Consider the following 19491-nt stretch of genomic DNA (forward strand, 5'->3'; position numbering starts at 1 on the left):
AGAGCCACCTTGTCAGAATGCAGCATTAGTGCTGCACATTGTGGCTCTTTTAGTTACAAACGCCTGAGGGGGGTGACAGGTTCCCTTTAATGTACGCATTTTCTAGTTGAGGCTGGAAGCAAGATGTAAGATAAATGTTGTGGGGGCAGAGCCGTGTATGTATATACTACAGAGCTAAGGCTGGTTTAACACTTGTGTTTGGCTGGTCTGCGTACATCCTCCGTTAAGCTCCGCCTACGTCCTGCGTTTGCCTGCGTACCTATCTTTAACATTGACGCACGGATATGCCTTGTATGCGGACGCGTCCGTATGCGGCGTTTTGACGTGCTCGCCAACCGCATGGGAACGCAACTTTTTGCTTAACGGAGGATGTACGCAGCCATACGCAGACCAGCAAATGCAAGTGTGAAACCATACTTAGTGTGAATTTACTGTGCCAGCACTAACATATGGGCTGCAGAAAGTGTACATGCCATAAAGCTAATGTATAATACACATACTGCAGAGAACACTAAGGCTATGTTCACACTTTGCGGTTTTTGCTGCGGATCCGCAGCAGTTTTCCATGCAGGGTACAGTACAATGTTACCCTATGGAAAACAAAAACCGCTGTGCCCACTTTGCGTTTTTCCGCTTGAAAATCCGTGCTGATTTTCTGCGGAAAAAAAGAAATAGCATGTCAATTCTTTCTGCGGAATCCGCAGCGGTTTTCCACCTGCACCAATAGGAAAGTGCAGTTGGAAACCCGCAGTGGAATCCGCAGTAGAAAACGCACAAAAAACCGCAGGGAAAACCACCGCCGTTTTGCCCTGCGGGTTTTACAAATCCACAGCAAAAAAAGCACAGTGTGAACAAGCCCTCAGGCATCTTTCACACTTGCGTCGTTTTAGATCTGTCGCAATGCGTCGTTTTGGGAAAAAAAATGCATCCTGCAAATGTGCCCGCAGGATCCGTTTTTTCCCATAGACTTGTATTGCCGACAGATCGCGACATATGGCCATACGTCGCATCCGTCCTGCACTGGATGCGTCGTGTTTTGGTGGACCGTCGTCACGAAAAAAAGTTCAATGTAACTTTTTTTCGTACATCGGATCCGCCATTTTCTACTGCGCATGCATGGCCGGAACTCCGCCCCCTCCTCCCCGGGACTTTACAATGGGCAGCGGATGCGTTGAAAAACTGCATCCACTGCCCACGTTGTACCAAATTTGCACAAAGTCTGTCGGTGCTTAGCGACGGCCGCGTACCGACGCAAGTGTGAAAAAAGACACAGATTGTGCATGAAAACGCAACTACATGCATGTTTTTCAGGTTCTTCATACAAGGAACACTTAACAGGAAACTCAGTATTTGAAGCAGTTTTTCACTTAGGTTGTGGAGCAGTAACGCCTGGCTGAGTCTTATGTCTCTACTGCTTCCCTGGGTACGAGCAGTGCGCCAATGAAGCCAGCCCATGTACACCCAGCTAACTGCGAAACACTGAGCAGGGAATAGAGCTGGAGTGACAGAGGCTTCCAATATACTTCATTTACATAAAACTACATGCACATATTAATAGTTTGGGGTTTAAAGTGTATACAGCCCGTGATGGATGGCGTGGTCTCCAGACCCAACTATGACAGCCCTATATGTAATGTATTTTACAAACTCACTTGGCCGGGGGTCTCCTGAACGCCTTGTATATTCAGATTCACAAGCATATGTGTAACAGAGGCTGCCGGGGTCAGGAGATCCGCAGCCGGTCCGTACATCACGGTCCGTACATCACGGTCCGTACATCACGGTCCGTACATCACGGTCCGTACATCACGGTCCGTACATCACGGTCCGTACATCACGGTCCGTACATCACGGTCCGTACATCACGGTCCGTACATCACGGTCCGTACATCACGGTCCGTACATCACGGTCCGTACATCACGGTCAGTACATCACATCACAGTCAGTACATCACAGTCAGTACACGGACATCGGACGGAAAGTCCATAGGATTCACTGGGCTCCAGTTACAGGGCTTAGAGTCTGACAATCCTTTTGGTGCATCTTCAGACCTTCTAGTCCACATTATTCCTAACTGGGGGAAATATATCAGCGGTGTCAGAGACCCAGGGCAGACTTCAGCCATGGATGTGTCTATCAGCCAGACTCAGGGGGGTTAATCCATACGTGGCATTTCTGTGCAGAGCCCACCGATAAGTGGCAGCCCTCCTGCTTGCTCGTGTTTATAGGGGTCTGGCCCGGGTTCCTCCCACCGTCCCCTAGAGCACATGCACGCTCAGCAGAGCCGAGGGTGCACATACAGGGGAGGACTCGCTGCCAGCTGCTTGCCGTAGGGTGGCGCCATAGGACGTCCTGCAGCCTACAGTGCCCCCATACACAGCCCTCAGGGGCCTAGCGGTGGCCCCGCTCTGACAGACACCGAGAAGGCTGTATGGCTGCCACACCGGTGAGGGCGAAGCAGCACCTTCCGCCACTCACGGGCACAGCAAGGCCCCACAGCTCTCCCGTGCACACGGGCACCAAACTGCGGCACCTGGCTCACCGTGCAATGCTAGGCACAGGGTGAGCAATTCCGGGTCCCCTCCACCCTCCTTCCCAGTCACATGACCTCTCACCCGCGGGCTCCGGGCGCAGCATCAGCCGCCTCTTCTATCCGCGATGAGCGCAAGAGGCGGGGCCGTGAACGCGCGATGTGAGGGCACTGCGCATGCCCGGGGATACGTGCGCGAGCGCGCGGCAGTTATACCGAGGGGGGTTCCTTAGGAGGACGTGGCAGAGTACAGTGCTGTCACGGTAGTGCTGCACGATGCACTGTGTGCGCAGAGGGTTCTCCCAGTGCTCGGGCCGCATGGTGACTGCAGTGATCCTCTGTGTAAGGCTACGTTCACATTTGCGTTGTGTGCCGCAGCGTCGGCGACGCAACGCAAACAAAACCGCAACGAAACGCACGCTAAAACGCTGCGTTTTGCGACGCATGCGTCCTTTTTGGCCGAAAGTTGGACGCAAAAAAAATGCAACTTGTTGCGTTCTCTGCGCCCAACGCTTGCGGCCATGTGTCGCAAAACGCAGCACAACGCATGTCCATGCGCCCCCATGTTAAATATAGGGGTGCATGACGCATGCGGCGACGCTGCGGCGCCGAACGCTAATGTGAACGTAGACTACAGTATCTGTATCAGGCTGCTCTCACATCAGCGTCTAAAGTCGGCGAGTGTGATGTGAGGAAACCGCGCTCTGCACTCGCCACAGTCCGTGAGGCCGCGCTCATCCGGGAGTTTTCCTCATACGGCCGAGACTCACCAATGCTAGTCACCGGGTGCGAGAAAAATCACACGGACGTGCGAGTGCTGAGGGATTTATACTCGCCCTCATAGGAAACCTGATATTTCATCAGCCGAGTACGGTAACGTCACACCCAAACTGTCAGCATACACTAAAGATAGAATAAAAGAAAAAAAGGCATAGGGTCCCCCATAGTATTCTTAACAAGCTGAGGGCTGGTGTTTATAGCCTGGGAAAGGGTAATGTCCATGGAGCTTCCCAGGCTATTAATATCTGCTCAGCCTTTACAGGCTATTAAAGGGAACCTGTCAGCAGGATTGTGAGGTTGGTGCCGTTATACTGATTAATATGATACCTTGGTGATGAAATCCGTCTTGTGGTTGTTGTTTCACCCCAAAGCCTAAGCCTGTTTGCACCTTCCTGACCAAGCCAATTTTTACAATTCTGACCACTATCACTTTATGAGGTCATAACTCTGGAACGCTTCAACGGATCCCACTGATTCTGAGACTATTTTCTCGTGACATATTGTACTTTATGATAGTGGTAACATTGCTTTGATATGACGTGTTTATTTGTGAAAAAAAAAAAATTCGCGAAAATTTTGAAATAGATTGATGAATAGATTGATAGAATGGATAGATTGATAGAATGAATAGATAGATTGATAAAATGAATAGAATAGATACATTACCTGCAGTAACTAGTGATGAGCGAATATACTCGTTACTCGAGAATGCTCGGGGGTCCTCCGAGTATTTTTTAGTGCTCGGAGATTTAGTTTTTCTTGCCGTAGCTGAATGATTTACATCTGTTAGCCAGCATAAGTACATGTGGGGAATCCCTAGCAACCAGGCAACCCCCACATGTACTTATGCTGGCTAACAGATGTAAATCATTCAGCTACGGCAAGAAAAACTAAATCTCCGAGCACTAAAAAATACTCGGAGGACCCCCGAGCATGCTCGAGAAATCTCAAGTAACGAGTATGTTCGTTCATCACTATCGGTAACCTCTTCCCTGGCATGTTACCTCAGATCAGGCTGTGAGGGAGCTCAGGCTCGGTGACGTCACCGCTCATTACTTAGCCTGCGCCCACTCCGTCTCATCCATTCCCCAGTCGCTTACAGCCGGGAGCGGTCGCATTAGCAGCACTCCCGGTTGTAAGCTTTATCTCCCCCAGATACTGCGTGGGACACTTGATATATTGGACTACGACGATCAGGAAGTATACTCTTGGTTTTTTATTTTTATTACAGATGATCGATGGCTTTGCTTTGGAATGGCAGAACAATAAAAAGATGGCTAAACTGTGTGGTGTTTTATTTCATTAAAATACTTTATTCTGCATGTGTGTGTTTATTTAACCCTTTAATTACTATAGGATTAGTAATGGATAGGTGTCCTATTGATGCCTCTCCATTACTAAGCTGACTTAATGTCACCTTTCAATAGGAAGGTGACATTAACCCCTCATTTCCCCGCTTGCCATCGCTACAGGGCAAGTGGGAAGAGCCAGGCAAAGTGCCAGAATTGGCGCATCTAATAGATGCGCCTTTTCTGGGCAGCTGTGGGCTGCTCTTTTTAGGCTGGGGTGGCCTATGTCAATGGCCCCTTACCAACCTGAGAATACCAGCCCCCAGCTGCGAGCTGGTTGACAAAAATGGGGGGACCCCACACTGTTTTTTTAAATTATTTAAATAATTTTTTTAAAAAGTGTGAGGACTGCTCTGTTCTTGATAACTAGCCTTGCGGACAGCTGGGGGTTGCAGCCCCCGGCTGTGAGTTTTGTCTGGCTGGTTATCAAAAACAGGGGGGAACCCATGCCGTTTTTTTTTAATTCAATTTATTTATAGCGCAGCAGCGGCAGATAAAAACTCCCATCCGCCGCTCCTGCTGTCACTGTAATTAGCGTTAGCAGGTGTCGGATGATGGGTTCAGTAGTCCCATCAGCTGACACCAGTGATTGGAGGTGAAGTTTATACCTCCAATCACAGCTGAGCGCTCCCACTTCAGACAGCATGGGAAGCGCAGACGAGCATCTTGCAGGAGACAGACGTCTCCGAAACGCGTCCTCAGGGATCCCTGAGGAAGGAGACAGACGTCTCCGAAACGCGTCGGTTTATGGTCCTTACCGCTGTCCGTACTTCCCCTCCAGTCACGTGTGCCATCACGTTACTCACTACGTCACGCAGGTCCTTCAGACGCGGCGCTCTCACCGCTCGCACACTGCGAGACGCTCGTCTGTTTGGATCTCGCACGCTGCAAGCCTTGGAGGGCTTTGCTGCCACCGGCCGGGGCAGCTATTTGATACTACTTGAACCATTCTTTTTACTTTAATTTCTACCAGTGCGGATTATCCATCTCTATGATTTCTGGACTGGGGTAAGCACTGTATGACTTTAATTTTCGTGGACTGTCATATAGGGTTCCATTTGCCCAGCAATAATTGCAGAATCATATGGGATTAACCACTTGTATTCACATTTAATCAGGTGGCTTCTCCAGCAGTCATCCCATACTGATTATTCCATCACTTCTCTGGTGTTAACTATTACCATCCTTTATTACAGTGGTTATAATCAGCGCAAATTTTTATATATGTGTTTACATATATATGTTTTAGAGATAAAAAATCTTTGCCAATTTTTCACTTTTACTGTCCGCTTATACTTGAAGGCTTGGTCCCTCTGTCAGATCCCAGCTAAATCGCTGCAAAATGACTTGACAACACTGCAAGAACTCTTAGCATACAAAGGAATCAACGCGCCTGTTGTTGAGGCAGCAATAAAAACTTTCAACAGACACCTGTGGTACCTCAGTGAGATTATGGTGGGTCTGGCTTTTAAACAATGAGGTTCCAGTCACAGAAAAGGTTGAGATGGTACTAGCTCTGCAGAAGCAAGACAACCATGTCTCAACTCGTGTGAAGCTTGCTGACGACCTTGTGTCACACAAGAAGCTTCATCACTTCATGCCGTCACTTCATGTTGTCCAACACAAAAAAAACTTTTGTCGCGCTGGAAATAAACCAAGATTTTCTTCATCAAGATCCTTGTCTGTGGCAAACGACTGCAAGTTACATGTATGAAAGTCACCTTTGGGAGCAGGGATATTTAGGGCCCCAATCCTAGGGATGGTTCATGGCCCCTTTCTTGAATCATGAACAGTCACAGCATGACAGGTGCCTTGCTGTGTGCAAAGCATGATAAAATCTGAAGATAACCAAAGGATTTTGGGTCACAATGTAATGCCCAGTGTCATGAAAATATCTAATATATAATTGCCTAGAATACTACTTCCTGCAATTTGTGCCAACTTCCGTGGCTTTGTCCGGAGCTAATGTCCGGAGCTAATGTCCGGAGCTAATGTCCGGAGATAAGTGACGTCACCAGTGTCCTACACCCAGGCAGAGCACAGTGGCCCCAGGCAGAGCACAGGGGCCCCAGGCAGAAAATGGGGCCCCAGGCAGAGCACAGGGGCCCCAGGCAGAGCACAGGGGCCCCAGGCAGCATATGGGGCCCCAGGCAGAGCACAGTGGCCCCAGGCAGAGCACACACCAAATCGGAGGCCGAGGGACCCCGCCAACCAAATCGGAGGCCGAGGGGCCCCGCCAACCAAATCGGAGGCCGAGGAGCCCCGCCCACCAAATCGAAGGCCGAGCGGCCCCGCCCACCAAAGCGGTGGCCGAGGGGCCCGGCCCCGCCTACCAAAGCGGAGGCCGAGGGGCCCCGACCACCACATCGGAGGCCGAGGGGCCCCGCCCACCAAATCGGAGGCCGAGGAGCCCCGCCCACCAAATCGAAGGCCGAGCGTCCCCGCCCACCAAAGCGGAGGCCGAGGGGCCCCGCCCACCACATCGGAGGCCGAGGGGCCCCGCCCACCAAATCGGAGGCCGAGGGTCCCCACCCACCAAATCGGAGGCCGAGGGTCCCCGCCCACCAAATCAGAGGCCGAGGGTCCCCGCCCACCAAATCGGAGGCCGAGGGTCCCCGCCCACCAAATCGGAGGCCGAGGGTCCCCGCCCACCAAATCGGAGGCCGAGGGGCCCCACCAACCAAATCGGAGGCCGAGGGGCCCCGCCCACCAAATCGGAGGCCGAGGGTCCCTGCCCACCAAATCGGAGGCCGAGGGGCCCCGCCAACCAAATCGGAGGCCGAGTGGCCCCGCCCACCAAATCGGAGGCCGAGGGTCCCCGCCCACCAAATCGGAGGCCGAGGGTCCCTGCCAACCAAATCGGAGGCCGAGGGTCCCCGCCCACCAAATCGGAGGCAGAGGGACCCCGCCCACCAAATCGGAGGCCGAGGAGCCCCGCCCACCAAAGCGGAGGCCGAGGGTCCCCGCCCACCAAATCGGAGGTCGAGGGTCCCCGCCCACCAAATCGGAGGCCGAGGGTCCCTGCCCACCAAATCGGAGGCCGGTCCCCGCCCACCAAATCGGAGGCCGAGGGTCCCCGCCCACCAAATCGGAGGACGAGGGGCCCCACCAACCAAATCGGAGGCCGAGGAGCCCCGCCCACCAAAAGTAAGTGCGGCCCCAAAAGTAAGTGCGCCCCCGGGTGCAAAAGTAAGTGCGCCCCCGGGTGCAAAAGTAAGTGCGCCCCCGGGTGCAAAAGTAAGTGCGCCCCCGGGTGCAAAAGTAAGTGCGCCCCCGGGTGCAAAAGTAAGTGCGCCCCCGGGTGCAAAAGTAAGTGCGCCCCCGGGTGCAAAAGTAAGTGCGCCTCCGGGTGCAAAAGTAAGTGCGCCCCCGGGTGCAAAAGTAAGCGCGCCCCCGGCCCCGGGTGCAAAAGTAAGCGCGCCCCCCAGTCCCGTGTGTGAAAAGTGCTGCTGTAAAGCTGGTAGCGCTGTTCAAGCACCATGTATTTCCTTCAGGAAATGCCCATCTAATATATAATTGCCTAGAATACTACTTCCTGCAATTTGTGCCAACTTCCGTGGCTTTGTCCGGAGCTAATGTCCGGAGCTAATGTCCGGAGCTAATGTCCGGAGCTAATGTCCGGAGATAAGTGACGTCACCAGTGTCCTACACCCAGGCAGAGCACAGGGGCCCCAGGCAGCATATGGGGCCCCAGGCAGAGCACAGTGGCCCCAGGCAGAGCACAGGGGCCCCAGGCAGCATATGGGGCCCCAGGCAGAGCACAGTGGTCCCAGGCAGAGCACAGGTGCCCCAGGCAGCCTATGGGGCCCCAGGCAGAGCACAGTGGCCCCAGGCAGCATATGGGGCCCCAGGCAGAGCACAGGGGCCCCAGGCAGCATATGCTGCCCCAGGCAGAGCACAGTGGCCCCAGGCAGAGCACAGGGGCCCCAGGCAGAGCACAGGGGCCCCAGGCAGCATATGGGGCCCCAGGCAGAGCACAGGGGCCCCAGGCAGCATATGGGGCCCCAGGCAGAGCACAGTGGCCCCAGGCAGAGCACAGGGGCCCCAGGCAGCATATGGGGCCCCAGGCAGAGCACAGTGGTCCCAGGCAGAGCACAGGTGCCCCAGGCAGCCTATGGGGCCCCAGGCAGAGCACAGTGGCCCCAGGCAGCATATGGGGCCCCAGGCAGAGCACAGGGGCCCCAGGCAGCATATGCTGCCCCAGGCAGAGCACAGTGGCCCCAGGCAGAGCACAGGGGCCCCAGGCAGAACATGGGGCCCCAGGCAGAGCACAGGGGCCGCAGGCAGAGCACAGGGGCCCCAGGCAGCATATGGGGCCCCAGGCAGAGCACAGGGGCCCCAGGCAGCATATGGGGCCCCAGGCAGAGCACAGTGGCCCCAGGCAGAGCACAGGGGCCCCAGGCAGAACATGGGGCCCCAGGCAGAGCACAGTGGCCCCAGGCAGCATATGGGGCCCCAGGCAGAGCACAGGGGCCCCAGGCAGCATATGGGGCCCCAGGCAGAGCACAGTGGCCCCAGGCAGCATATGGGGCCCCAGGCAGAGCACAGTGGCCCCAGGCAGAGCACAGGGGCCCCAGGCAGCATATGGGGCCCCAGGCAGAGCACAGTGGTCCCAGGCAGAGCACAGGGGCCCCAGGCAGCTTATGGGGCCCCAGGCAGAGCACAGTGGCCCCAGGGAGAACATGGGGCCCCAGGCAGAGCACAGTGGCCCCAGGCAGAGCACAAGGGCCCCAGGCAGAACATGGGGCCCCAGGCAGAGCACAGGGGCCCCAGGCAGAGCACAGGGGCCCCAGGCAGCATATGGGGCCCCAGGCAGAGCACAGGGGCCCCAGGCAGCATATGGGGCCCCAGGCAGAGCACAGTGGCCCCAGGCAGAGCACAGGGGCCCCAGGCAGCATATGGGGCCCCAGGCAGAGCACAGGGGCCCCAGGCAGCCTATGGGGCCCCAGGCAGAGCACAGTGGCCCCAGGCAGAACATGGGGCCCCAGGCAGAGCACAGGGGCCCCAGGCAGAGCACAGGGGCCCCAGGCAGCATATGGGGCCCCAGGCAGAGCACAGTGGTCCCAGGTAGAGCACAGGGGCCCCAGGCAGCCTATGGGGCCCCAGGCAGAGCACAGGGGCCCCAGGCAGCATATGGGGCCCCAGGCAGAGCACAGGGGCCCCAGGCAGAGCACAGGGGACCCAGGCAGAGCACAGGGGCCCCAGGCAGAACATGGGGCCCCAGGCAGAGCACAGGGGCCCCAGGCAGCATATGGGGCCCCAGGCAGAGCACAGGGGCCCCAGGCAGCATATGGGGCCCCAGGCAGAGCACAGCGATATTTTGGACCACTGTGCGGTGTTTCAGACCCCCTGTGTGATGTCTGGGGCCCTGTTCTTAAGTATATTAAAGATTAAAGTAACGTATATTAAAGTATATTATAGATCAAATTTGACACGTTTATGAGCACCATTGAGTGATATACTCAAGAATGACATAATTTTTCAACATTTTATGGTTTCAAACTGTAAACACTCAGAGTTTTTTTTACTTCAACCAGAAAACCTTAACGGTTCATAAAAAACTTGACTGTTCAGGATATGATAAAAGTCATAGTATTCTGAATCTTTAACTTATAAAGATACATTTACATGGGGTGATTATTGGTTCCAGAGAGGCTTTCGGCCGATAATCGTACACATGGCTGGTGACAGGACAATACAATATAAACGTTCAAAGGTAAACACTGATAACATTAAAATCTAATATATAATTGCCTAGAATACTACTTCCGGCAATTTGTGCCAACTTCCGTGGCTTTGTCCGGAGATAATGTCCGGAGATAAGTGACGTCACCAGCGTCCTACACCCGCTCAGGGTGGACAAAGATATATGCCTTCGTGGTGCGCGGCACTTTTCTGATTGGTTGCCGCCTGCCGCGAGCGACCAATCAGAAATGTGCCGTACTGTCAAGAATTGTCAAGAGCTGGTGAGTGCAGCCATTTTTTGTTCTTTCTTACTATTATTTATTAATTGTATTATTCTTACATTTGAATAAATAAAGTATATATGGATTCTAGACTCCCGATTCTTTAGAATCGGGCTGCCATCTAGTAGATAATATATTTCAAGAAGCACCCAGAAATGGATGGAAACAAAGCCCTGATGAGTTCTGAGGTGGCCAGCAATGAGTCCTAAATCTCATTGAACACCTTTGGAGAGATCTTAAAATTGCTGTTGGGAGAAGGCACCTTTCAAATATGAGAGCAGTTTGCAAAAGAAGAATGGTCCAGAATTCCAGTTCAGAGGTGTAAGAAGATTGTTGATGGTGATAGGAAGCCATTGACTGCAGTTATTTATTCCAAAGGGTGCACAACCATATAATAAGTTGAGGGTGGCAACAATTTGTCTGGACCATTTTTGTTTGTTTTTTTAAGAAATTATGTCCAATTTGTTTTTTTTCTCATTTTCTTGTGTTGTTCCAACACACACAAAGGAAATAAACGTGTACAACAAACGTGTAATTGAAATAATTTTCTGGGAGATATACCTCATTTTCTGGAACAAAGGTGCCAGCACTTTCAACCATGACTGTATATATATGCAGTGCCTTGGAAAAATATTCATACCCTGTGAACTTTTCCACATTTCTTTCACGTTACACCCACAAACTTAAATGTGTGTGATTGGGATTTTGTGATATATCAACATAAAGTAGCAAGTATAAGTGAAGCATAAGGGAAATTATACATGGTTGTCTAAATATGTTGGTGGGTAGAACAAGACATGATGTCCCAGATGTGCTCGATTGGATTCAGGTCTGGGGAATGGACAGGCCAGTCCATAGCATCAATGCATCATCATTCATCAGACAGGAACTGCTGATACACTTCAGCCACGTGAGGTCTGGCATTGTCCTGCATCAGAAGTAACCGAGGGCCCACTGCACCTGCATATGGTGTCACAATGTGTCTGAGGATCTGGCCTGACCATGACGACGTGGGTGAGCGTCCCAAGAAGGAACGCAATGTGGACCCACTGGACCACATAGAGTAACCTGGACCTACCCAGACTAGGGAAGGGCAGCGAGCATGGTCTGTGGCAGCTGAGCATGTGAACTAGATGTCGATATGCAGAACTAGATTACACCGCACAACTTCAGGTATGAAGAAACAAAGTTTACTTAAATGAAAGCACAGTATATAACAAAACATAATAATGTCAGGATCCCGATTCCACACGTCTAGGAAGGGTACATGTCTCAGGATAATAGACGAAGGCAGGAGGACATCACGGGTTGATGCAGTCGCGGGTTATCTGGCACGGGCATACTAGGATGGCCTCTCTCTCAGGCGCAGCACAGGCTCAGCAGGAGAACATCAGACACCGATCCCGGAAGGACGTCGTCACTGGGTGGACCCCGGGGAACCGGTGGAACATCGGGTCACAGGCTAGACATCAGGACACTGGCAGCACATCAGGCACAAGCAGGACATCAGGACACAGGCAGGACATCAGGACACAGGTAGGACACCTTGGACAGACGTCAGATGATGGCAGGAGTCATCACGGGTTGATGTAGTCCAGGGTCATCTGGCACGGGCATGCTAGGACGGCCTCTCTGAGGCCTCAGGCGTAGCACAGGCTCAGCAGGAGAACATCAGACACCGATTCCGGAAGGACGTCATCACAGGATGGACCCCGGAGAACCGGTAGAACATCGGGTCACAGGCAAGATATCAGGACATCGAATACAGGCTGGACATCAGGACATCGGACACAGGCAGGACATCAGGACACAGGTTGGACATCAGGACACAAGCAGGACATCAGGTCATCGGACACTGGATAGACATCTGGGACACTGGCGCGGCAGCCCAGGTCATCGGCTGGGACACTGGCGTGGCAGCCCAGGACATCAGACACAGGGAGGACATCAGGACATAAGCAGGACATCAGGTCATCAGACACCAGATAGTATAGTAAATGTTTCAGCACAGCCTGCTAGGGAGGAGCACAAATATAGGTTCCCAATCCTTGATACGTGAAATAATTTATAATTGACACACTCCAGAAATGTGATGCAAAGGGGAATATTTAATGTACATACAGTAGTCACAAACGTTTCGGTCCGCGTGGACATTCATCAGTGTGCTAGATGTATAGCTGAGGTGATGTGAACCATATAGTGGGCCCCAAAAAAGTTAGCTTGCATCAAGTGGAGAGTGTTGAGGAGAACACTAAATGATGTGGCAGTCCAGCCGTTGAAGGAGAAAGCGCGCAAAGGACTGGTGCAGCTACGCAGTATCCACCGCAAGTAGACAGGGCACAGTCTACTTGCGGTGGATACCGCGTAGCTGCACCCGCCTTTGCGAGCTTTCTCCTTCAACGGCTGGACTGCCACATCATTTAGTGTTCTCCTCAACATTCTCCAGTTGATGCAAGCTAACTTTTTTGGGGCCCACTATATGGTTCACATCACCTCAGCTATACATCTAGCACACTGATGAAGGTCCACGCGGACCAAAACGTTTGTGACTACTGAATGTACATTAAATATTCCCCTTTGCACCACATTTCTGGAGTGTGCCAATTATAAATTATTTCATCAGACACAAGATAGACATCTGGACACTGGTGTGGCAGCCCAGGTCATCATCTGGGACACTAGCGTGGCAGCCCAGGGCATCAGGACATCGGACACAGGAGGGACATCAGGACATAGGCGGGGCATCGGACACAGGCTGGGACTCAGATGGCACAGGACCAGGTAGCAGTGGTCATCAGGTTCCTAGCTACGGCCGTCAGGCTCCGGGCATCGGACCTAGGAAGGAACTCAGGCGTGATGGTGCAAGCACCGCCGTACTGGACCTGGGCCAGACGGGGTTAGCACTGCATAGCAGGCTGAGCACAGCATATTAAGAGCTCAGCAAGAACTCCTGACTCCATCTTTAAAGATGAGCCCCAGAAGTACAGTCACTGGGTACGGGGTGTCAGACACAAAATGACGTCAGGAACATAACACAAAGGACACAGTTCAGACAGGATCAGATACTGGATATGCAGCTTCCAGGACAGGCGAATCTGGGTACTCTGCCCCCAGAACAGGCGGAAAACACAAACGGACTGGATATGCAGCATCCAGGATAGGCGGGTCTGGGTACTCTGCCCCCAGAACAGGCAGAAAAAACAAGATACAAACGGATCTGGGTATTCTGCCCCCAGAGTAGGCGGGATCTGGGTACTCTGCCCCCAGAACAGGCGGAAGACAGGTATCCACTCTCCCAGAAAAGACTGCAGACAGAACGGGAGCGGGATACCTAACTCACAAGGCAAGACACAGAAACACATTGCAATGCTCTGGCCACGCCCAACAGGAAAGAGGGAGTTTATGTAGGAGCTGCCCCTCAGCAATAGGCTGAGGGAGCAACACAGGTGCACACTCAAACCCTAATAAAAGCAGGGTAGGTGTGGCCGCGCGCACCCTAAGCACAAACAGAAACCATTACAGCACAGACAGCACAGGAACTGAGGCTTTGGGCACCTGGCAGCGACTGCTAGCCTGAACACACGTGGAAAGTCATGCATCAGCTGCAGAGGACCTCTCAACCCGCAGATAGCTTCCACAGCGGCAGCCAGGGACCGCACATGCGGGTGGTCATGCAGCAAGCAAAGACATTGCAGCACATGTACAGCTACGCAGCGGCACAGGGAACTGAGCAGCATCCATACAGGTAACAGACAACAGTATCCCTGCATATTAGGGGGAGAGGAGAAAGGGTTAAAGCAGAGACATGCAGAGTAACGCCGAAGTATAAATGTATAAACCCACCGGCGTTACACATCGCATGGGCTGACGCCCTCAGATTCGGTGACAAACGGACGAGAGAACCCCCAAGCGCAGTGAATCTGGGCAGGGAGGATGCTATGCTACCGCAAGAAGCGGTACGACCCAGGGACGTACTGAGGGAAGAGTGCAGGGAAAGTGTGAGCTGTAGGAAACCCTATACAAATGCTGTGTCTGTTAAGGATGTGCTGTGCAAAGAAGGAAGTAAAGATTTATGTTTAAAGTTGCAACTGGACTGTGTCTCTGTTTGTACGACAACGACCGGAGGGGACCTTAGGCAACGGAGAGAAGGCCTTGATGGTGCAAAGGATAGAGAGGCAAGTACATTGATCATGGGACGTTATCTGCATGTGATGGGAGACCAGGGCAAGGAAGACATGTTAATCTCAGCCACGACTAGGGCCCTGGGGCTCCCTCACACATGCCCAGAAGCCGCAACAAGGCAATCTCCAGTTTAGCTGGGAAATAGATAGGTAAATGTAATAACAGGAAACTATGTAATTAAGGACAGCATTATACATAATAAGTGAGTACAATATATACTAAGGGACTCTTCTATACATAATAAGTGAGTACACTATATACTAAGGGACTGTGTTATACATATATAAGGCTACATTCCTGTATTCGTGTGCAGTGTGCTTGTGTTGCTTATTTTTTCCTTGCAGATTTAAATTTGAAGATTAAAATTTGTATAATGTCAATTCTTGCAGCGTATTTTACCCATACTAGTAAGTGGGGGGAAATACATAGCAAAAGAATGGCAAAAAAGTGGGAAAAAAATGAATTTTACACAGCGTTCTTCCTGCTAACACATCACATTAGGATTTACAGCACAATTTTCTCCTGCAAATTCTGAACGTGTGCACGTAGCCATAGTCCCTGTCTTGTGCCCCCACTTCATTATGAGTACTTGATAGCATCATAATAAATTTGGGTTACAGAGAAAACATCAGGCACTGAGCATCCTCAGCCACCTCCCAATTCATTACAAGTCCCTGATAGTGCCCCTTCCCATCTTTCAATTCATTATAAAGTGTCCTATGCACCTTATCCTCTCCTCTCCCACTACCCAATAAATTTTAAGTCCCTGAGAGCATCACAATGGATTGTGAGATGGGGGAGCATGCTAACACCCTTTTCACCACCCAATTCATTTTAAATCCATATCTAACATCCTCCTTCTCCTCCCTCTGTTCATAAGTCCATTATAATTACCCCCTTCCTCCCATCCCAATCACCCACCCCCTCATTGTTCTCTCCCCCGCATCCCATCATTGTCCTCTCCCCCACATCTCTCATTGTCTTCTCTCCTATATCCCATCATTGCCCTCTCCCCCACCTCCATCATGACCCTCTCCCCCACCTCCATCATTGTCCTCTCCCCCGCATCCCATCATTGTTCTCTCCCCCACCTCCATCATAGTCCTCTCCCCCCCCCTCCATAATTGTCCTCTCCCACACCTCCATCATTGCCTTCTCCACCACCTCCATCATTGCCCTCTCCAACATTCACATCATTGTTCTCTTCTCCCCCACCACCCCTGATTGTCCTGGACCTCTACCCAATGTATTGTTTAAAAAAAAAACATACACCACCATTCACCTCTCCGTCCATTCCCCTGCAGCATCTTTATCTCACACAGGCAGGGCCGTATTTGCCACTAGGCACTTGAGGGCACGTGCCTAGGGTGGGGACAATGCAGGGGCGGCACCTGAGCAAGGTTTGTTTGTTTTTTAATAAGTCCTGGGTCACCTCCTGACCGGCCGCCCCCCGCGCCCCCCTCCCGGCCGCCAGCTCCACCCGCTTCCCACCCAACCCTCCTTGAAGACGATACTCACCCTGCTCCAGCGATGCCTGGTCTCGGCGTCTGCATTGCACGCAGCTCTTCCTGAATGAGCGGTCACGTGGTACCGCTCATTAAGGTCATGAATATGCGCATATTCATGACCTTAATGAGCAGTACCACGTGACCGCTCACGCAGGAAGAAGGTGCTGCGCCGGGAGTCGGGACAGAGCCAGAGGGATGTTGGCGCGGCCAACAGGTGGGACAGGTGAGTATGAGGGACGGGGGAGGGGGGATGAAGGAGGACAGTAAGCCACGCCATGCGGGGGGGGGGTGGAGAGATGAGCCATGCATACAGGGGGGGGGAAGATGAGCCATGCATACAGGGGGGAATATGAGCCATGCGTACAGGGGGGGAATATGAGCCATGCATAGAGGAGGGAATATGAGCCATGCATACAGGGGGGGAATATGAGCCATGCATACGGGGGGGGGGGGAATATGAGCCATGCATAGAGGAGGGAATATGAGCCATGCATACATGGGGGGAATATGAGCCATGCATACAGGAGGGGGAATATGAGCCATGCATACAGGAGGGGGAATATGAGCCATGCATACAGGGGGGGATTATGAGCCATGCATATAGGGGGGAATATGAGCCATGCATACGGGGGGGGAATATGAGCCATGCATACGGGGGGGGAATATGAGCCATGCATACAGGGGGGAATATGAGCCATGCGTACAGGGGGGGAATATGAGCCATGCATACAGGGGGGAATATGAGCCATGCATACAGGAGGGGGAATATGAGCCATTTTTATGGGGGGGATATGAGCCATGCATACAGGGGGGGGAATATGAGTCATGCATACAGGGGGGGAATTGTTATGGTTTCCAATGGCAAGGAAACATCAGAAGCATAGAATAAACGGACAAGCTCTCGGGTGATGGAAACTAGAGCTGACCGCGATGCTAAACCTACACACCACACTAGAAGTAGCCAGGGGGCATTCCTGCGTTGTCTCTAGATGCCGCGCGACAGCCGGAGAACTAACTACCCCTGGTAGAAGAAAACACAGTCCTGGCTTGCCTCCAGAGAATGTCCCCACAGGAGATAGCAGCCCCCCACATATAATAACGGTGAGAGCAGATGAAAAGACACACGTAGTATGAAAGCAGATTTAGCACAGAGAGGCCCGCTAACTAAATAGCAGAAAGATACAACAGAGGACTTCGTGGTCAGCTGCAAAACCCTTCAAAACACCATCCTGAAATTACCTTAACTCATGTGACAACTCATGCCACTGGAGTGGTAATTTCAGCCCAACAAGAGCTTCCAGCTGCAGAGATTCACATAAGTGCAAACTGGACAAAACATACAAAAATAGACTTAAGGACTAAAGTGTCCAACTTAGCTGAGCAGAAAACTGGGAGCAGGAACATGCAACAGAATCACTCTGGATACATTGATGGCCAGCATTAGAATGACTGAGGAGCAAGGTTAAATAGGATACTCCCACATCCTGATAGGAACAGGTGAACTGAGAAGGCAAAGCTTGCAGGACACCAGTACCACAAGAGACCACCGGGGGAGCCCACGAACCGAATCACAACAGGGAATATGAGCCATGCATACAGGAGGGGGAATATGAGCCATGCATACAGGAGGGGGGGATATGAGCCATGCATATGGGATGGGAGGGAGATGAGCCATGCATACAGGAGGGGGGGTCATTATACAGTTTTAAGCATCATGTGGGATCATTATACAGTATGGAGAACTGTGTGTGGCCATTATACAGTATTGAGCATCATGTGTGGCCGTTATACAGTATGGAGCATCATGTGTGGCCGTTATGCAGTATGGAGCATCATGTGTGGCCGTTATACAGTATTGAGCATCATGTGGGATCATTATACAGTATGGAGGACTGTGTGTGGCCATTATACAGTATGGAGCACTGTGTGGCCATTATACATTATGGAGCATCATGTGTGGCCATTATACACTATGGAGCATCATGTGTGGCCATTATACAGTATTTAGCATCATGTGTGGCCATTATACAGTATGGAGAACTGTGTGTGGCCATTATACAGTATGGAGCATCATGTGTGGTGGCCGTTATACAGTATTGAGCATCATGTGTGGCCATTATACAGTATGGAGCATCATGTGTGGCCATTATACAGTATGGAGCACTGTGTGGCCATATTTTTTTTTGTTTATAATTATTGTATAAAACAGTGTGATCAGCAGTGCTAAATGGCTATGGTTGGGACGTGGATATGGGTGTGACTAGTTGTGAAATGGGTGTGGTCAGAGGCGTGGCCTAAAATTTGCCACGGCGCACTACGCGCGCCGCAAACTTTATACCTCCTTCCCTTCTTCAAAAGTTGGGAGGTATGGTACCGCATTTGCCAGATCATGGCAAGTGCCGCAAATCCTATAGGGAATGAATGAGGCCGAACGCAGTGTTGCTGTAAGTGATCTGTTACGCAGCAGATGCAGAAAAACTGCCCGATCTCCTGCAAAAGGCTACTTTCACATCAGCAATTCTTGCCAAAAGTCACTGCCAATAGTGTCATACTCACCAAAGGGGGAGGTAGCACTAAAAGTGCCTAGGGCAGCAGAAACTCTAAATACGGCCCTGCACACAGGTGCGCGCTGCTGCTTGCTGAATTCATCCATCCATGTGCTCCTGTGTCAGGCAGGTAGCAGAGGATGGATCACTATAGCTCCACTCTGCTGTCATTTTCTCCCTGCCCGCAGCACATGAGGTCAACCTGGCCAAGGGCTCCCGGAGCCTCGGGCTCCGAGAAGCAGGCCAGATTGCCCTCAGTGTTAGCCACCTTGCATGGGCCCCCCTGCACCTCCGTGCCCTGGTACAACTGCATTGGCTGCATCAGCGGTATGTCTGCCCCTGCTGCAAGGTGTTGGGCTGTAAGCCCATACTTGCTTGTGGACGTCAGACCCTCATACCACCCTCATGGAGTCTGCTTCTGGCAGTTTGAGCAGACACATGGATGTTAGTGGCCGGCTCAAGGTCATTTTACAGGGCTCTCGCATCGTTCCTCCTCTTCCTCCTTACATAAAGGAGGAGGTAGTGGTTCTGCTACTGGATTGATGCCCTTCTATGGCCATGAAAAAAGCAATTCCTGTAGTACAACTACAAATGGTTAAATGATCCCACCAAACAATATATATAATACA

The 19491-nt window shown here is 52.0% G+C and overlaps 1 protein-coding gene across 4 annotated transcripts in view; it reads right to left on the reverse strand.

Annotated features, from left to right (window-relative positions):
- Nucleotides 1–3666, reverse strand: part of GNG7 (G protein subunit gamma 7) — a 59823-nt gene extending 56157 nt beyond the window's left edge. The window contains exon 1 of one of the 4 annotated variants that reach the window (XM_077271682.1): nt 3639–3666. The gene's annotated coding sequence lies outside the window, so the exon portion shown is untranslated. Of the gene's footprint in view, nt 1–1652; nt 1765–2616; nt 2753–3638 lie in introns of those variants that run through there. The other 3 variants (XM_077271674.1, XM_077271676.1, XM_077271679.1) reach the window with 3 other exon arrangements.
- Nucleotides 3667–19491: the final 15825 nt, after the last annotated feature.

This window comes from Ranitomeya variabilis, chromosome 1 (assembly GCF_051348905.1).
Source record: "Ranitomeya variabilis isolate aRanVar5 chromosome 1, aRanVar5.hap1, whole genome shotgun sequence".
Classification (NCBI taxonomy): domain Eukaryota; kingdom Metazoa; phylum Chordata; class Amphibia; order Anura; family Dendrobatidae; genus Ranitomeya; species Ranitomeya variabilis.